The following is a 12,542-nucleotide window of genomic DNA, read 5'->3' on the forward strand; positions in this document are numbered from 1 at the left end:
AGCAGGGGGAGAAGAGAAAAGAGAAGACAGCGGAGGGGGAAGTGAGGGGAGCGGAGGGGGAAGTGAGGGGAGCGGAGGGGGAAGTGAGGGGAGCGGAGGGGGAAGTGAGGGGAGCGGAGGGGGAAGTGAGGGGAGCGGAGGGGGAAGTGCGGGGAGCGGAGGGGGAAGTGAGGGGAGCGGAGGGGGAAGTGAGGGGAGCGGAGAGGGAAGTGAGGGGAGCGGAGAGGGAAGTGAGGGGAGCGGAGAGCAGGAGGAAAGTGAAGAGAGCGGGGCAAAAAGGGAGGAGAGGACAGAGACGAGAGCAGAGAGATAGAGTAGAGAGAAGAGAGCTGTGCAGAAACAAGGGAGCTGAGAGGAAAGAGACGGGAGTTGAGAGGAAAGAGAAAAGAGGAAAGAGAAGAGGGCAGGGGGCAGGGAGGAAAGAGAAGAGAGAAGAGAGAAGAGACCAGAGAGGACTGTGTACAGAGCAGAGAGACGAGGGAAGAGAACGTAGAGGATGGAGAAGAGAGTAGAGAGAATAGGGAAGAGTGCAGAGGGGAAAGAAACAAAAGCAGAGAGCAAAGAGAATTGTGCAGGAAGAGGAGAGCAGGGAGGACAGAGAAGATCGCAGAGAGCACAGGCAGGACAGAGAAGAGAGCACAGGGAGGACAGAGAAGAGAGCACAGGGAGGACAGAGAAGAGAGCACAGGGAGGACAGAGAAGAGAGCACAGGGAGGACAGAGAAGAGAGCACAGGGAGGACAGAGAAGAGAGCACAGGGAGGACAGAGAAGAGAGCACAGGGAGGACAGAGAAGAGAGCACAGGGAGGACAGAGAAGAGAGCACAGGGAGGACAGAGAAGAGAGCGCAGGGAGGACAGAGAAGAGAGCGCAGGGAGGACAGAGAAGAGAGCGCAGGGAGGACAGAGAAGAGAGCGCAGGGAGGACAGAGAAGAGAGCACAGGGAGGACAGAGAAGAGAGCACAGGGAGGACAGAGACGAGAGCACAGGGAGGACAGAGAAGAGAACACAGGGAGGACAGAGAAGAAAGAACAGGGAGGACAGAGAAGAGAGCACAGGGAGGACAGAGAAGAGAGCACAGGGAGGACAGAGAAGAGAGCACAGGGAGGACAGAGAAGAGAGCACAGGGAGGACAGAGAAGAGAGCACAGGGAGGACAGAGAAGAGAGCACAGGGAGGACAGAGAAGAGAGCACAGGGAGGACAGAGAAGAGAGCACAGGGAGGACAGAGAAGGGAGCACAGGGAGGACAGAGAAGGGAGCACAGGTAGGACAGAGAAGGGAGCACAGGGAGGACAGAGAAGGGAGCACAGGGAGGACAGAGAAGGGATCACAGGGAGGACAGAGAAGGGAGCACAGGGAGGACAGTGAAGAGAGCACAGAGAGGACAGTGAAGAGAGCACAGGGAGGACAGAGAAGAGAGCACAGGGAGGACAGAGAAGAGAGCACAGGGAGGACAGAGAAGAGAGCACAGGGAGGACAGAGAAGAGAGCACAGGGAGGACAGAGAAGAGAGCACAGGGAGGACAGAGAAGGGAGCACAGGGAGGACAGAGAAGGGAGCACAGGTAGGACAGAGAAGGGAGCACAGGGAGGACAGAGAAGGGAGCACAGGGAGGACAGAGAAGGGATCACAGGGAGGACAGAGAAGGGAGCACAGGGAGGACAGTGAAGAGAGCACAGAGAGGACAGTGAAGAGAGCACAGGGAGGACAGAGAAGAGAGCACAGGGAGGACAGAGAAGAGAGCACAGGGAGGACAGAGAAGAGAGCACAGGGAGGACAGAGAAGAGAGCACAGGGAGGACAGAGAAGAGAGCACAGGGAGGACAGAGAAGAGAGCACAGGGAGGACAGAGAAGAGAGCACAGGGAGGACAGAGAAGAGAGCACAGGGAGGACAGAGAAGAGAGCACAGGGAGGACAGAGAAGAGAGCACAGGGAGGACAGAGAAGAGAGCACAGGGAGGACAGAGAAGAGAGCACAGGGAGGACAGAGAAGAGAGCACAGGGAGGACAGAGAAGAGAGCACAGGGAGGACAGAGAAGAGAGCACAGGGAGGACAGAGAAGAGAGCACAGGGAGGACAGAGAAGAGAGCACAGGGAGGACAGAGAAGAGAGCACAGGGAGGACAGAGAAGAGAGCACAGGGAGGACAGAGAAGAGAGCACAGGGAGGACAGAGAAGAGAGCACAGGGAGGACAGAGAAGAGAGCACAGGGAGGACAGAGAAGAGAGCACAGGGAGGACAGAGAAGAGAGCACAGGGAGGACAGAGAAGAGAGCACAGGGAGGACAGAGAAGAGAGCACAGGGAGGACAGAGAAGAGAGCACAGGGAGGACAGAGAAGAGAGCACAGGGAGGACAGAGAAGAGAGCACAGGGAGGACAGAGAAGGGAGCACAGGGAGGACAGAGAAGGGAGCACAGGGAGGACAGAGAAGGGAGCACAGGGAGGACAGAGAAGGGAGCACAGGGAGGACAGAGAAGGGATCACAGGGAGGACAGAGAAGGGAGCACAGGGAGGACAGTGAAGAGAGCACAGGGAGGACAGAGAAGAGAGCACAGGGAGGACAGAGAAGAGAGCACAGGGAGGACAGAGAAGAGAGCACAGGGAGGACAGAGAAGAGAGCACAGGGAGGACAGAGAAGAGAGCACAGGGAGGACAGACAAGAGAGCACAGGGAGGACAGAGAAGAGAGCACAGGGAGGACAGAGAAGAGAGCACAGGGAGGACAGAGAAGAGAGCACAGGGAGGACAGAGAAGAGAGCACAGGGAGGACAGAGAAGAGAGCACAGCGAGGACAGAGCAAAGTGAAGAGAGCAAAGAGCATAGGTCAGGGAGCAGAGAGGACAGAGACCATAGAGGACAGAAGAGATAGCACAGGGAGGACAGAAGAGAGAGCACAGGGAGGACAGAGAAGAGAGCACAGGGAGGACAGAGAAGAGAGCACAGGGAGGACAGAGAAGAGAGCACAGGGAGGACAGAGAAGAGAGCACAGGGAGGACAGAGAAGAGAGCACAGGGAGGACAGAGAAGAGAGCACAGGGAGGACAGAGAAGAGAGCACAGGGAGGACAGAGAAGGGATCACAGGGAGGACGGAGAAGAGAGCACAGGGAGGACAGTGAAGAGAGCACAGGGAGGACAGTGAAGAGAGCACAGGGAGGACAGAGAACAGAGCACAGGGAGGACAGAGAAGAGAGCACAGGGAGGACAGAGAAGAGAGCACAGGGAGGACAGAGAAGAGAGCACAGGGAGGACAGAGAAGAGAGCACAGGGAGGACAGAGAAGAGAGCACAGTGAGGACAGAGAAGAGAGCACAGGGAGGACAGAGAATGGATCACAGGGAGGACAGTGAAGAGAGCACAGGGAGGACAGTGAAGAGAGCACAGGGAGGACAGAGAAGAGAGCACAGGGAGGACAGAGAAGAGAGCACAGGGAGGACAGAGTAGAGAGCACAGGGAGGACAGAGAAGAGAGCACAGGGAGGACAGAGAAGAGAGCACAGGGAGGACAGAGAAGAGAGCACAGGGAGGACAGAGAAGAGAGCACAGGGAGGACAGAGAAGAGAGCACAGAGAGGACAGAGTGGAGAGCACAGGGAGGACAGAGAAGAGAGCACAGGGAGGACAGAGAAGAGAGCACAGGGAGGACAGAGAAGAGAGCTCAGGGAGGACAGAGAAGAGAGCACAGGGAGGACAGAGTAGAGAGCACAGGGAGGACAGAGAAGAGAGCACAGGGAGGACAGAGAAGAGAGCACAGGGAGGACAGAGAAGAGAGCACAGGGAGGACAGAGAAGAGAGCACAGGGAGGACAGAGAAGAGAGCACAGGGAGGACAGAGAAGACAGCACAGGGAGGACAGAGAAGAGAGCACAGGGAGGACAGAGAAGAGAGCACAGGGAGGACAGAGAAGAGAGCACAGGGAGGACAGAGAAGAGAGCACAGGGAGGACAGAGAAGAGAGCACAGGGAGGATAGAGAAGAGAGCACAGGGAGGACAGAGAAGAGAGCACAGGGAGGACAGAGAAGAGAGCACAGGGAGGACAGAGAAGAGAGCACAGGGAGGACAGAGAAGAGAGCACAGGGAGGACAGAGAAGAGAGCACAGGGAGGACAGAGAAGGGATCACAGGGAGGACAGAGAAGTGAGCACAGGGAGGACAGTGAAGAGAGCACAGGGAGGACAGAGAAGAGAGCACAGGGAGGACAGAGAAGAGAGCACAGGGAGGACAGAGAAGAGAGCACAGGGAGGACAGAGAAGAGAGCACAGGGAGGACAGAGAAGAGAGCACAGGGAGGACAGAGAAGAGAGCACAGGGAGGACAGAGAAGAGAGCACAGGGAGGACAGAGCAAAGTGAAGAGAGCAAAGAGCATAGGTCAGGGAGCAGAGAGGACAGAGACCATAGAGGACAGAAGAGATACCACAGGGAGGACAGAAGAGAGAGCACAGGGAGGACAGAGAAGAGAGCACAGGGAGGACAGAGAAGAGAGCACAGGGAGGACAGAGAAGAGAGCACAGGGAGGACAGAGAAGAGAGCACAGGGAGGATAGAGAAGAGAGCACAGGGAGGACAGAGAAGAGAGCACAGGGAGGACAGAGAAGAGAGCACAGGGAGGACAGAGAAGAGAGCACAGGGAGGACAGGGAAGAGAGCACAGGGAGGACAGAGAAGAGAGCACAGGGAGGACAGAGAAGAGAGCACAGGGAGGACAGAGAAGAGAGCACAGGGAGGACAGAGAAGAGAGCACAGGGAGGACAGAGAAGAGAGCACAGGGAGGACAGAGAAGAGAGCACAGGGAGGACAGAGAAGAGAGCACAGGGAGGACAGAGAAGAGAGCACAGAGGACAGAGACCAGAGAGGACAGAAGAGATAGCACATAGAGGACAGAGAAGAGAGCAGAGAGGACAGAGAAAGGAGCAGATAAAAAGGATCCGAGAGCGGAGAGGGAAGTGAAGGGAGCGGAGAGTGAAGTGAAGAGAGCAGAGAGGAAAGACAGCAGAGCGGAAAGTGAAGGGAGCAGACAGGGAAGAGAGAGGAGCAGACAGGAAAGAGATGAGAGCAGACTGGAAAGAGATGAGAGCAGACGGAAAAGAGAAGGGAGCAGAGATGAATGAGGAGAGAATAGATTGGAAAGAGAAGAGAGCTGAGCAGAAAGAGAGCTGAGCAGAAAGAGAGCTGAGCTGTGAAGAAAGAGAACGGAGCTGTGCAGAAAGAGAACGGAGCTGTGCAGAAAGAGAACGGAGCTGTGCAGAAAGTTAAGGGAGCAGAGAGCATAGAGCAGAGGGTGGAGAGCAGGGGGAGAAGAGAACAGAGAAGATAGCGGAGGGGAAAGTGAGGGGAGCGGAGGGGGAAGTGAGGGGAGCGGAGGGGGAATTGAGGGGAGCGGAGGGGGAAGTGAGGGGAGCGGAGGGGGAAGTGAGGGGAGCGGAGGGGGAAGTGAGGGGAGCGGAGGGGGAAGTGAGGGGAGCGGAGGGGGAAGTGAGGGGAGCGGAGGGGGAAGTGAGGGGAGCGGAGGGGGAAGTGAGGGGAGCGGAGGGGGAAGTGAGGGTAGCGGAGAGGGAAGTGAGGGGAGCGGAGAGGGAAGTGAGGGGAGCGGAGAGGGAAGTGAGGGGAGCGGAGAGGGAAGTGAGGGGAGCGGAGAGCAGGAGGAAAGTGAAGAGAGTGTGGCAAAAAGGGAGGATAGGACAGAGACGAGAGCAGAGAGATGGAGTAGAGAGAAGAGAGCTGTGCAGAAACAAGGGAGCTGAGAGGAAAGAGACGGGATTTGAGAGGAAAGAGAAAAGAGGAAAGAGAAGAGGGCAGGGGGCAGGGAGGAAAGAGAAGATCGCAGAGAGCACAGGGAGGACAGAGAAGAGAGCACAGGGAGGACAGAGAAGAGAGCACAGGGAGGACAGAGAAGAGAGCACAGGGAGGACAGAGAAGAGAGAATAGAGTGGAAAGAGAAGACAGCTGAGCAGAAAGAGAGCTGAGCTGTGAAGAAAGAGAACGGAGCTGTGAAGAAAGAGAACGGAGCTGTGCAGAAAGAGAACGGAGCTGTGCAGAAAGAGAACGGAGCTGTGCAGAAAGAGAACGGAGCTGTGCAGGAAGAGAACGGAGCTGTGAAGAAAGGGAACGGAGCTGTGAAGAAAGAGAACGGAGCTGTGAATAAAGAGAACGGAGCTGTGCAGAAAGAGAGCTGAGCTGTGAAGAAAGAGAACGGAGCTGTGCAGAAAGAGAACGGAGCTGTGCAGAAAGTTAAGGGAGCAGAGAGCATAGAGCAGAGGGTGGAGAGCAGGGGGAGAAGAGAAAAGAGAAGACAGCGGAGGGGGAAGTGAGGGGAGCGGAGGGGGAAGTGAGGGGAGCGGAGGGGGAAGTGAGGGGAGCGGAGGGGGAAGTGAGGGGAGCGGAGGGGGAAGTGAGGGGAGCGGAGGGGGAAGTGAGGGGAGCGGAGGGGGAAGTGAGGGGAGCGGAGGGGGAAGTGAGGGGAGCGGAGGGGGAAGTGAGGGGAGCGGAGAGCAGGAGGAAAGTGAAGAGAGCGGGGCAAAAAGGGAGGAGAGGACAGAGACGAGAGCAGAGAGATAGAGTAGAGAGAAGAGAGCTGTGCAGAAACAAGGGAGCTGAGAGGAAAGAGAAAAGAGGAAAGAGAAGAGGGCAGGGGGCAGGGAGGAAAGAGAAGATCGCAGAGAACACAGGGAGGACAGAGAAGAGAGCACAGGGAGGACAGAGAAGAGAGCACAGGGAGGACAGAGAAGAGAGCACAGGGAGGACAGAGAAGAGAGCACAGGGAGGACAGAGAAGAGAGCACAGGGAGGACAGAGAAGAGAGCACAGGGAGGACAGAGAAGAGAGCACAGGGAGGACAGAGAAGAGAGCACAGGGAGGACAGAGAAGAGGGCACAGGGAGGACAGAGAAGAGGGCACAGGGAGGACAGAGAAGAGGGCACAGGGAGGACAGAGAAGAGGGCACAGGGAGGACAGAGAAGAGGGCACAGGGAGGACAGAGAAGAGGGCACAGGGAAGACAGAGAAGAGGGCACAGGGAGGACAGAGAAGAGGGCACAGGGAGGACAGCGAAGAGGGCACAGGGAGGACAGAGAAGAGGGCACAGGGAGGACAGAGAAGAGGGCACAGGGAGGACAGAGAAGAGGGCACAGGGAGGACAGAGAAGAGGGCACAGGGAGGACAGAGAAGAGGGCACAGGGAGGACAGAGAAGAGGGCACAGGGAGGATAGAGAAGAGGGCACAGGGAGGACAGAGAAGAGGGCACAGGGAGGACAGAGAAGAGGGCACAGGGAGGACAGAGAAGAGAGCACAGGGAGGACAGAGAAGAGAGCACAGGGAGGACAGAGAAGAGAGCACAGGGAGGACAGAGAAGAGAGCACAGGGAGGACAGAGAAGAGAGCACAGGGAGGACAGAGAAGCGAGCACAGGGAGGACAGAGAAGAGAGCACGGGGAGGACAGAGAAGTGAGCACAGGGAGGACAGAAAAGAGAGCACACGGAGGACAGAGAAGAGAGCACAGGGAGGACAGAGAAGAGAGCTCAGGGAGGACAGAGCAGACAGCACAGGGAGGACAGAGAAGACAGCACAGGGAGGACAGAGAAGAGAGCACAGGGAGGACAGAGAAGAGAGCACAGGGAGGACAGAGAAAAGAGCACAGGGAGGACAGAGAAGAGAGCACAGGGAGGACAGAGAAGAGAGCACAGGGAGGACAGAGAAGAGAGCACAGGGAGGACAGAGAAGAGAGCACAGGGCGGATTGAGAAGAGTGCACAGGGAGGACAGAGAAGAGAGCACAGGGAGGACAGAGAAGAGAGCACAGGGAGGACAGAGAAGAGAGCACAGGGAGGACAGAGAAGAGAGCACAGGGAGGACAGAGAAGAGAGCACAGGGAGGACAGAGAAGAGAGCACAGGGAGGACAGAGAAGAGAGCACAGGGAGGACAGAGAAGAGAGCACAGGGAGGACAGAGAAGAGAGCACAGGGAGGACAGAGAAGAGAGCATAGAGGACAGAGACCAGAGAGGACAGAAGAGATAGCACATAGAGGACAGAGAAGAGAGCAGAGAGGACAGAGAAAGGAACAGATAAAAAGGATACGAGAGCGGAGAGGGAAGTGAAGGGAGCGGAGAGGGAAGTGAAGAGAGCAGAGAGGAAAGACAGCAGAGCGGAAAGTGAAGGGAGCAGACAGGGAAGAGAGAGGAGCAGACTGGAAAGAGATGAGAGCAGACTGGAAAGAGATGAGAGCAGACGGAAAAGGGAAGGGAGCAGAGATGAATGAGGAGAGAATAGAGTGTAAAGAGAAGAGAGCTGAGCAGAAAGAGAGCTGAGCTGTGAAGAAAGAGAACGGAGCTGTGCAGAAAGAGAACGGAGCTGTGAAGAAAGAGAACGGAGCTGTGAAGAAAGAGAACGGAGCTGTGAAGAAAGAGAACGGAGCTGTGCAGAAAGAGAACGGAGCTGTGCAGAAAGAGAACGGAGCTGTGCAGAAAGAGAACGGAGCTGTGCAGAAAGAGAACGGAGCTGTGCAGAAAGAGAACGGAGCTGTGCAGAAAGAGAACAGAGCTGTGCAGAAAGTTAAGGGAGCAGAGAAGAGAGCATAGAGCAGAGGGTGGAGAGCAGGGGGAGAAGAGAAAAGAGAAGACAGCGGAGGGGGAAGTGAGGGGAGCGGAGGGGGAAGTGAGGGGAGCGGAGGGGGAAGTGAGGGGAGCGGAGGGGGAAGTGAGGGGAGCGGAGGGGGAAGTGAGGGGAGCGGAGGGGGAAGTGAGGGGAGCGGAGAGGGAAGTGAGGGGAGCGGAGGGTGAAGTGAGGGGAGCGGAGAGGGAAGTGAGGGGAGCGGAGAGCAGGAGGAAAGTGAAGAGAGCGGGGCAAAAAGGGAGGAGAGGACAGAGACGAGAGCAGAGAGATAGAGTAGAGAGAAGAGAGCTGTGCAGAAACAAGGGAGCTGAGAGGAAAGAGATGGGAGTTGAGAGGAAAGAGAAAAGAGGAAAGAGAAGAGGGCCAGGGGCAGGGGGCAGGGAGGAAAGAGAAGAGAGAAGAGAGAAGAGACCAGAGAGGACTGTGTACAGAGCAGAGAGACTGGGGAAGAGAACGTAAAGGATGGAGACGAGAGTAGAGAGAATAGGGAAGAGTGCAGAGGGGAAAGAAACAAAAGCAGAGAGTAAAGAGAATTGTGCAGGAAGAGGAGAGCAGGGAGGACAGAGAAGATCGCAGAGAGCACAGGGAGGACAGAGAAGAGAGCACGGGGAGGACAGAGAAGAGAGCACAGGGAGGACAGAGAAGAGAGCACAGGGAGGACAGAGAAGAGAGCACAGGGAGGACAGAGAAGAGAGCACAGGGAGGATAGAGAAGAGAGCACAGGGAGGACAGAGAAGAGAGCACAGGGAGGACAGAGAAGACAGCACAGGGAGGACAGAGAAGAGAGCACAGGGAGGACAGGGAAGAGAGCACAGGGAGGACAGAGAAGAGAGCACAGGGAGGACAGAGAAGAGAGCATAGGGAGGACAGAGAAGAGAGCACAGGGAGGACAGAGAAGAGAGCACAGGGAGGACAGAGAAGAGAGCACAGGGAGGACAGAGAAGAGAGCACAGGGAGGACAGAGAAGAGAGCACAGGGAGGACAGAGAAGAGAGCACAGGGAGGACAGAGAAGACAGCACAGGGAGGACAGAGAAGAGAGCACAGGGAGGACAGAGAAGAGAGCACAGGGAGGACAGAGAAAAGAGCACAGGGAGGACAGAGAAGAGAGCACAGGGAGGACAGAGAAGAGAGCACAGGGAGGACAGAGAAGAGAGCACAGGGAGGACAGAGAAGAGAGCACAGGGCGGATTGAGAAGAGTGCACAGGGAGGACAGAGAAGAGAGCACAGGGAGGACAGAGAAGAGAGCACAGGGAGGACAGAGAAGAGAGCACAGGGAGGACAGAGAAGAGAGCACAGGGAGGACAGAGAAGAGAGCACAGGGAGGACAGAGAAGAGAGCACAGGGAGGACAGAGAAGAGAGCACAGGGAGGACAGAGAAGAGAGCACAGGGAGGACAGAGAAGAGAGCACAGGGAGGACAGAGAAGAGAGCATAGAGGACAGAGACCAGAGAGGACAGAAGAGATAGCACATAGAGGACAGAGAAGAGAGCAGAGAGGACAGAGAAAGGAACAGATAAAAAGGATACGAGAGCGGAGAGGGAAGTGAAGGGAGCGGAGAGGGAAGTGAAGAGAGCAGAGAGGAAAGACAGCAGAGCGGAAAGTGAAGGGAGCAGACAGGGAAGAGAGAGGAGCAGACTGGAAAGAGATGAGAGCAGACTGGAAAGAGATGAGAGCAGACGGAAAAGGGAAGGGAGCAGAGATGAATGAGGAGAGAATAGAGTGTAAAGAGAAGAGAGCTGAGCAGAAAGAGAGCTGAGCTGTGAAGAAAGAGAACGGAGCTGTGCAGAAAGAGAACGGAGCTGTGAAGAAAGAGAACGGAGCTGTGAAGAAAGAGAACGGAGCTGTGAAGAAAGAGAACGGAGCTGTGCAGAAAGAGAACGGAGCTGTGCAGAAAGAGAACGGAGCTGTGCAGAAAGAGAACGGAGCTGTGCAGAAAGAGAACGGAGCTGTGCAGAAAGAGAACGGAGCTGTGCAGAAAGAGAACAGAGCTGTGCAGAAAGTTAAGGGAGCAGAGAAGAGAGCATAGAGCAGAGGGTGGAGAGCAGGGGGAGAAGAGAAAAGAGAAGACAGCGGAGGGGGAAGTGAGGGGAGCGGAGGGGGAAGTGAGGGGAGCGGAGGGGGAAGTGAGGGGAGCGGAGCGGGAAGTGAGGGGAGCGGAGGGGGAAGTGAGGGGAGCGGAGGGGGAAGTGAGGGGAGCGGAGAGGGAAGTGAGGGGAGCGGAGGGTGAAGTGAGGGGAGCGGAGAGGGAAGTGAGGGGAGCGGAGAGCAGGAGGAAAGTGAAGAGAGCGGGGCAAAAAGGGAGGAGAGGACAGAGACGAGAGCAGAGAGATAGAGTAGAGAGAAGAGAGCTGTGCAGAAACAAGGGAGCTGAGAGGAAAGAGATGGGAGTTGAGAGGAAAGAGAAAAGAGGAAAGAGAAGAGGGCCAGGGGCAGGGGGCAGGGAGGAAAGAGAAGAGAGAAGAGAGAAGAGACCAGAGAGGACTGTGTACAGAGCAGAGAGACTGGGGAAGAGAACGTAAAGGATGGAGACGAGAGTAGAGAGAATAGGGAAGAGTGCAGAGGGGAAAGAAACAAAAGCAGAGAGTAAAGAGAATTGTGCAGGAAGAGGAGAGCAGGGAGGACAGAGAAGATCGCAGAGAGCACAGGGAGGACAGAGAAGAGAGCACGGGGAGGACAGAGAAGAGAGCACAGGGAGGACAGAGAAGAGAGCACAGGGAGGACAGAGAAGAGAGCACAGGGAGGACAGAGAAGAGAGCACAGGGAGGATAGAGAAGAGAGCACAGGGAGGACAGAGAAGAGAGCACAGGGAGGACAGAGAAGAGAGCACAGGGAGGACAGAGAAGAGAGCACAGGGAGGACAGGGAAGAGAGCACAGGGAGGACAGAGAAGAGAGCACAGGGAGGACAGAGAAGAGAGCACAGGGAGGACAGAGAAGAGAGCACAGGGAGGACAGAGAAGAGAGCACAGGGAGGACAGAGAAGAGAGCACAGGGAGGACAGAGAAGAGAGCACAGGGAGGACAGAGAAGAGAGCACAGGGAGGACAGAGAAGAGAGCACAGGGAGGACAGAGAAGACAGCACAGGGAGGACAGAGAAGAGAGCACAGGGAGGACAGAGAAGAGAGCACAGGGAGGACAGAGAAAAGAGCACAGGGAGGACAGAGAAGAGAGCACAGGGAGGACAGAGAAGAGAGCACAGGGAGGACAGAGAAGAGAGCACAGGGAGGACAGAGAAGAGAGCACAGGGCGGATTGAGAAGAGTGCACAGGGAGGACAGAGAAGAGAGCACAGGGAGGACAGAGAAGAGAGCACAGGGAGGACAGAGAAGAGAGCACAGGGAGGACAGAGAAGAGAGCACAGGGAGGACAGAGAAGAGAGCACAGGGAGGACAGAGAAGAGAGCACAGGGAGGACAGAGAAGAGAGCACAGGGAGGACAGAGAAGAGAGCACAGGGAGGACAGAGAAGAGAGCACAGGGAGGACAGAGAAGAGAGCATAGAGGACAGAGACCAGAGAGGACAGAAGAGATAGCACATAGAGGACAGAGAAGAGAGCAGAGAGGACAGAGAAAGGAACAGATAAAAAGGATACGAGAGCGGAGAGGGAAGTGAAGGGAGCGGAGAGGGAAGTGAAGAGAGCAGAGAGGAAAGACAGCAGAGCGGAAAGTGAAGGGAGCAGACAGGGAAGAGAGAGGAGCAGACTGGAAAGAGATGAGAGCAGACTGGAAAGAGATGAGAGCAGACGGAAAAGGGAAGGGAGCAGAGATGAATGAGGAGAGAATAGAGTGTAAAGAGAAGAGAGCTGAGCAGAAAGAGAGCTGAGCTGTGAAGAAAGAGAACGGAGCTGTGCAGAAAGAGAACGGAGCTGTGAAGAAAGAGAACGGAGCTGTGAAGAAAGAGAACGGAGCTGTGAAGAAAGAGAACGGAGCTGTGCAGAAAGAGAACGGAGCTGTGCAG

General features: G+C 55.9%; 1 pseudogene; it reads left to right on the forward strand.

Moving 5' to 3' along the window:
* The first annotated feature begins 251 nt into the window (after positions 1–251).
* Positions 252–12,542, forward strand: part of LOC137311249 (trichohyalin-like) — a 40,869-nt pseudogene continuing 28,578 nt past the window's right edge.

Source organism: Heptranchias perlo, unplaced genomic scaffold (genome assembly GCF_035084215.1).
Source record: "Heptranchias perlo isolate sHepPer1 unplaced genomic scaffold, sHepPer1.hap1 HAP1_SCAFFOLD_318, whole genome shotgun sequence".
In the NCBI taxonomy this organism is placed as follows: domain Eukaryota; kingdom Metazoa; phylum Chordata; class Chondrichthyes; order Hexanchiformes; family Hexanchidae; genus Heptranchias; species Heptranchias perlo.